The sequence below is a fragment of the Condylostylus longicornis genome, unplaced genomic scaffold (genome assembly GCF_029603195.1).
Source record: "Condylostylus longicornis isolate FDR11 unplaced genomic scaffold, ASM2960319v2 ptg000064l, whole genome shotgun sequence".
NCBI classification, from domain to species: domain Eukaryota; kingdom Metazoa; phylum Arthropoda; class Insecta; order Diptera; family Dolichopodidae; genus Condylostylus; species Condylostylus longicornis.
Window position 1 is genome coordinate 1,302,325 of NW_026578032.1, and position 7,846 is coordinate 1,310,170.

The following is a 7,846-nucleotide window of genomic DNA, read 5'->3' on the forward strand; positions in this document are numbered from 1 at the left end:
AGTTTAAGAATAATTTAATTATTCAATTCGTACTCTTTTTTTATTATAAATTTTTATATACAATTAAAGAAAATAAATATTAACTTTGAAATGAATACCAAAATGTAATTAATTTCACTCATAAAATATACTTTTATAATTTATAATCTTCATAAAATTAAAAATATATCCACATTGTATGTATACGATATACGTAGTTAATTTAAATATAAATTATTAATAAATTATTAAAATATTTTAAAACATAAATTTCATTTTTTTTTTGCTTTGTCTTTAATGAGATTCTCCTGAAATATGATAAAATATTTTGCACTCCTACGTTTCAAATTACATTCTTACAAAAAAAAATAAACTTTTTCTTCCATTTTTATTTATTATCAGCCACACTTATCAAATTCAAAGAATAAAATAAGTTTGTAGCATTTTATTAAAGAAAGAAAAAATTATAAGTAGTATATAATAAAATTAATCAGAAAATTTTAAAGATGAGATCATAAACAAAATTATGAAAAATGTCCTTTTATTTCCTTTTTGATTTGACTCGATTGGAGAGGGGAGAAAAAGGATTTTATTTATTTTTATTTCTACGTTATTTACAAATGAGAAATTGTCGACGGTAATTATAAAATGGAAACACGGTAAATATAAAATGGAAGAAATTATATAACAAATTTCGTTCAATATTGGAAATTGTACTTGGCTGAAAATTCAGTTAAATGTATTTTATTATAGCCCTTTACAGAAGATTAGCTTTTAACTATAAACTACAATTTAACGACAAAACGAACGACTACAATTTAACGACAAAACGTGGATAACTGAAAATCTCTATATTTCTTTAAAAGTGGTAGATGGAAAATGCTATTAAAGTTTTGAAAAAATTCTCGTAGGTTTTTACCGACCTTATAAGATGCTAATCATAGAACACTTTGTTGTCGTACCGAATAAAACAAAACAAAAATATATACATTTATTACCAGATTATGAATACCAAATGTGTATAACAGTTATAAATAATATCTAAGACATTTCATTTAATGGTGTATAACACTTTAAAGTTATAAAAGCCTAAACGTAGAACACTTTTGGTATGTGACACTCTAAACTTCCATAGGAATTGAGTTGAGTGTTGTACAAATTCACATTTATCGTGATAGGTCTCTTTACTATTGAAAGATTTAAACGATTTCAATATTGTTTTGAACATTCCTTTAACACAAACTGCATACTAGCATAAGAGCACTAACTATTATACTGTGGTTTGGATTTATGGAGCATTATATTCTTGTAAAAGGAACGCATCAATTAATAAAATTATCTAAATGAAAAATACAGGTGAGGGAATGAAACACAAACAAATTAGTTTTGTTTTACAGTGCAAGAGAAAGAGAAAAAAAATATTTATGCGTGCCATTTTATACTTTCCTCTTTTTTTTTTGTTTTTTTTGTTTTTGCCTTATTATTATCATTATTTATTTATTTTTTCTTTTATTTTACTAGGATAAGACGTTTTGGGGAAACACAGTTAATAAATTTTGGATTTTTTTTTCTTCCGAAAATTATGGCTTCTAATAACGTTCCTTGTTAGAATACCTTGCTTTGCCACTACATACATATGTACATATATTTACATCTAGGTCGCTATTTCTATACACAAACCCCTAAATTGTATGTGTATATTTCAGTTTATTTGGGTATATATTAGTTCAAAAATCTATGTATCTATGGGTATGAAAGTGCCACCAGGACGACAAAATGAATTTTTATTCAAAATTATTATACTATAAAACGGGAAGAAAAATATAGGGGAAATGACAATTTTGTACGCAATAAAACTTTTAAGTGTCGAAGAAGAAATAAGAAAAAGGCTTTTGTAATTTACTGTTTTTCTCTTTCTCTATCTCTCTCTCTGTTTCTCTTTCGCCCTCTAATTTTCTTTATTATTGTTTTAAATTATTATAAACGTTATGCTTTAATCACACAAAATTGTGTTCCTGTGGTGTCGAATCATTGAGTGTTTTGCTTTTTTTGTTTTCGTCATTCCATGCTTACCGCCTTTTCACTTAAATAGTTTCACGTTTAACTTATTGAAACAAGAAAAAAAAATTACATATAACAAAAATAAAAGCAAGAAAAAATTATTTCAATTGATTGACTGAGAGTGTGCGAAAGAGAAAAAAGAAAAGTATAAAGAACCGTGTATGTCAGTTGATTTTTTGCAAAATAATTTTATTTTTTTTTTTTTGTAATTTTTCATTTCTGAATTTAACTTTATTTTAGCACGCGACCAGGATTTTTTTTTCTGTTTTCTAAATGATTTTTCATTTTTCGACATAAAATCATTTTGAAAAACATTTTTTAGAGTTTGGTATTTTTTTTTTTATTTTGTATGGTGGTTCTTTTTTTGGTTTTTCCCGATGATTTGGCGGTGGTTTGATTTTTATTGAAGTTGAAAATGTTTTTATTAAATTTTTTTTTAACTTTATTTTTAGCGGTATGGTTGGCTTTATTTCTGACACGCATTTTGTAATAATTACACATAGTATGTACATACATACATACCATATAAGTTTATTGGCAAAATTCTATATTTTATTGGTGTGCCTGCAATATGGCTAAATTATGTACATATGTATATACACTGGCATATGCATAGATTTGTGTTTAGTATGCATAAATATATTAACGTATGTGGCTCATGATTTATTGAAATTTTATAATCACGAAAATTCAAAACAAATTTATGGTATTCTAAATAATAAAATTAAATTATTTAAATGATAAACTAACAAAATAAATTATAATAATATAGAAAAATTATTCACACACACAAAAAACAAAATTATATTCTTTAAAAATGAGTGTTGCCAGACAAATTAATTTGAACAAATTGCCGGTGAATGTATACAAAGCAGCTCAAAATTTTTGCTTTTACACAATATTTCCAATAATTTCCTTCATTCCCAAAAAGTTACTGGTGCTTATACATATATTATATGCATACATATTTCCTGCGACACTTATACTCAATCTTGAATAATATTGCAATTTGTATGTATATCACGACATTTGGAAAACATGGGTGTACATATCTAGCCATTTTAGAATTTTATGTCAAAGACAAATATATATTCCAAAATTATTAAAAAACTGCATTTTTTGTAAAAATGAAAATAGATTGTTAGAATTTAATGCAGCCGATTCAAATAATCTTGTGTTTTTTTAACTCTCTTTAATTTTTAGATAATTAAGCTCTTTCTGAGAAAAATTTAATAGTACTTTTGTTGTTATAATAGTACTTTTATGTTATGTGTTCGTTTTAGATTTTTTTCGTAATTTGTGATATATGGCAGCTCTTTATGTATTTACACATACATATATATACATATATTTATTTAATTTGTTTACAAAGGAGTGTCAAAATTATTATAAATAATCAAAATATTACCGAAAACCATAAAACCAACAAAACAAAAAAAAATATTCTTACTGCTATTTTATAAGCCAACAATATAAATAATAACAGTACTTATGAACTAAAAAAAATAGTAAATAGTTGACCAATATATTATGTATGCACATACATACATATGTAAATATAAACTAAAATTTAAAAATTTTATAATATAAATTGACAAGAATTTGTGGTCGGCAAAGTGTTATTTTTTTTTGTTTAATTTTCATTTAAAATAAATAGAAGTGACAAAATAATGCAATTTAAATGTTTATAATGTGAATTGGTTCATGTATGAAAATCAAATTAGGAATTGCAAGGTAAAATAGAATATAATAAGAGAGTAAAGTAAATTAGAATTTAAAAAACTGCATAATAGAAAAATTATAGTAGCAGCGATAGCTTATTTAAAGTTCCCAAACATATAACACTGAAAGTATGCACATAAATAATCACTAAAAAAAATACAAAATTGTACAAAATAATAAAAATTCAATGAAAATTTGATTTTGTGATGAGATTGTGGTTAAATTAAATAATATTAGTGGTTAAATTTTTTTTTGCAAGTTATTAAAACACAAAAAAAAAAATAAATATTCTGTTATATACTATATATGGTTATTTATATGTGTGTGTAGTGGTGAGTGCTTTAAACAGTGTGTTCGAAACTCGATGATGCCAAAAATTTAAAAATGATTTTTTTCACTCACCCGTAATTATCTTTTACTGATTTCGCTTCTAATTTATACCGCAAGGTGTGTAAAAACTACCACAACAAAATCCATGATTAAATCTAAGACAAAATCTGATGACTGTTTACATATCAAAATGAAAATATCGATTAAAGTTTAGACCTTGCAGCAAAATTTAATAATTTTCTTACAAAATTTATAACCAAACTAAAAATCAGCTGATCGCATCTCTGAACAGGAGCAATTTCATTATTAATTTTGTTCGGTATTGATTCTTGATTCATACTCCACCACCTTAGACACGGAAACACCAACATTCCAGTGTCATACAACCTGTAAAAACAATGAAATTATATACTTTATCAATATGTACTTTAAATAATATTAAAAATGTTCAACATAAATTTACAGAATTATTGTGTTTATTAAAAAATAATTAGAATTTGATTTTAATAATTTAATTTGAATCAAAATAAATTACGTAATGTGATAGTTTATATTTATTTATTTTACAAAATATATGCATAATATATACATACATATATATGGTATGTATTTAGAAATAATTATTTAATTGGATGGTGGTAAATTTGAAAATATCTTTAATAAAAGAAAATTAGGTTAAAAATGGTGAGCGGTTTGTGAGGGATTTTAAATTTAATTCAAATTTAATTTTGTGCCATAAAATTGATTTTATCTTAATTAAGACGAATTTTGTTTATTTTTAATTAATTAATTATAGATAAACAAACAATACCGTTATGAATTGTTGCATGTTAGATCTTTAACTATTGTAAAAACAAATATTTATTTTGCATTTAATTTTTATTAAATGTACAAATATTTATTTTGCATTTAATTTTTATTAAGGTAATTAATTTTTTCGTATGAGATTGACAAGAGGATTGAAGATTATTTATCAATTTCCTTGTCAGCCTAAAAATTAAATACAAAATAAGAATTCCTCTACTTACTATATTTTTGAAAAAGGAAGCAGCCAAATACAAACGTTTTTCATGAAAGGTCTATTCCACCACAAAAATTAAATGTTGCAATACTGAACCACTCACGTACATGAATGAATTTCAATTCTCCATGCTTATATAATGGAAATTCTGGGTGTTTTTGTGTCAAATACTTCATTGCTAGCGTAACAAATATCAAATTCAATATAATTGTACGTACGAAATTTTTCGAAATTAAAAATTTTTAGCTAAAAATATTTTTCAAATATTTTCAAATTTTAATAATCAAAAAAAAATTTTTTTACGTCCAAAATTACACGTTCAATTCTTTGAAATTTATAAAATTTATTGGTATACACAAGTGATTTATTTTTGGTGTGACATTTTCAGATGGTTACAGTCATCATAACCGATACGTGTTCAAAATAATACAATTTTTCCTCCCTTTTCATTGTTTTAAATTTGTAACTCTCGGAATTTTTTAAAAATTACAACAATAGCAAGTATAGGATAGAAAACGGAAAACATAATTTTGTTGTCCTTGAGGTGTACAGTCCTTCCTTTTTGTTTCGATATATATAATATGTATACTAGTACATATATAGTCATTGATCGTTATTTTGTCTAAAAAAGAAAAATACAAAAATTTCCGGTACACGTGTACGAGCGTACCAAAAACAAATTTATAAAAATTCAAATTCAATTTTAAATTTCAGCACGTTCAGTTGTTCTAAAAATTGAGCCTTATTTATAGATTTTGATCCTTTTTTTTAGTTTTTCTTTTGTGATTTGATAGTATACAAGGATATTAAATTTTTTGAAAGCGAACAATCGAATTTTGTATGTAAATCGGATTTTTGTTTAAATTTATTTTAATTGCATGGAAAAAAGTAAGTGGCTTTTGTGGTATTCAACCTTAAAAAATAAAAAAAATTATGAAAATTTTATATGGTCCTTGAAAAATTATGTAGCTGTAATGAAATTGAAATAAATACTTAACTGCTGCAGAACGTGTTTATCTTGCGGATTACATTTTCTACGATAGCTTACATTTTTCTTTTGTATTACGTGAAGTATTTTTTTTTCACAATGATCTTCTTCGAACTGTTAACATTATTACATATATTGTTTGTTGATCTTTACTTTCACGAAGTTATTTTAAATCCCCAAACTCAATTGTAGTATATTTCTTCGGAATTGCTTTAATATTTTTAGTTATAGTATGTGACAACGTGCTAATTTCGGTAATGTCTACACCTTTCTATAAATAATAATGCTATAAATATACAAAGCTTGCTACTTAGAATTAAGTATTTAATTCTACCAAATAATACATACATTTGAACTAACAGTTTAACTTTTAACATAACAGCCACATTTAATTTTTTGATTCTGATTTGATTCCTTAATATTTTAACCATATGTACCGGGAAAACTGTAATAGAATTAAAAAAAGGATGAAAAAATTTAATATTTTTTTTATTACGAATGTATTATAATATGGCAAATATATGTGGCAAGTATGTGCAGTAATTTATTTTAAAAAATAAAAATTTTGTAGCAAAAAATATTTTATGTATGTACATATGTGTTTGCATGATTTCCAAATTATATTTTTGGCTTTTGTTTCAAATCAATACATTTTTTTTTTGTATAACTGAAAGGCAAGTTTTTCTCTATATACATATAAGTAAATCTCATGATTCTGTGAGCTTAAAATGCAATTCTCATTGATACACTTAAAATTTATTTATTGGAAAATCTCCAAAAGCAAAAACACATAAAATGATTTTTCTAAATAAATTAAATTCAAATAAACAAAAAACCATGGAATGTGAAATTAAATATGTTATTTAGAATAAAATAATTTACGTGATTTTATACAAAAAAAATGGAAACAAAAATAATTTATTTTTATTTTATAATCTGAATTTTGATTAAATTTATAGAAAATTGTGTTAAAATTGGATAAAAATCTTTATTATATATACAAAAATAAATTGAAACAATTTTTAACCTAATCAGAATTGAGGTGCATTTTGTAAGTGCTTATTTGGGCTTTTTTAGAAAGTAGATAAAAAAAAGGATATTCACTTGGAAAAATATTTTCTAAAAATTCAACCGTAATAAATGATAGGTTAGTTATTTTAAGTTGATTATGAATTTTAAATTAAAGGAAAAAACTTTGAGAGGAAAAAACTTTTTTTGAGGAAAATTTGAAAAAAAAAAAAAGAAATTAATTTGAAATCTACACTATTTTTAAAGAGAACACTAATCAAACAATTTTTAATAGAATAACGTTGGTCAAACCTTTAATTTGGAAACCATTGATTCTAGACTAAACATTACACAGGATCATATCGGTAGTATATGTAAACCGAACTGCTAATTTTTGTATTACAGAAGTTCAAAGACTACACTTCACAGGTTCATATCTGTAGTAAATGTTCAATACTTTCCGATTAATTTGAGCTTAAACCAAACTGCTAATTTTTCTGTTATTAAAGTTCAAATGATCCGATTTCATTTACTTGTCATTCTGTTTCAATTATTGTACTGTTGTGTCCAGCAAATTAATTAAAGTATTTAACATTTTTCGGTGGTTACAGCAGTATAAGTGTTAATATTAGTCCTAGTATACTTCTTTGCGGTACACCGGTTCTGACATCTTTAAGAGCAGATTATTCCTTGTGATTCAAGAAACTGAACATACCGAATTGATTTATGCATTAAAT

At 24.2% G+C, this 7,846-nt stretch overlaps 1 non-coding gene across 1 annotated transcript; it reads left to right on the forward strand.

The window, feature by feature from the left end:
- Positions 1-7,521: 7,521 nt before the first annotated feature.
- Positions 7,522-7,619, forward strand: LOC129612289 (small nucleolar RNA U3). Its single transcript, XR_008697219.1, has one exon. It is a non-coding gene; the product is annotated as a small nucleolar RNA U3 (small nucleolar RNA).
- Positions 7,620-7,846: the final 227 nt, after the last annotated feature.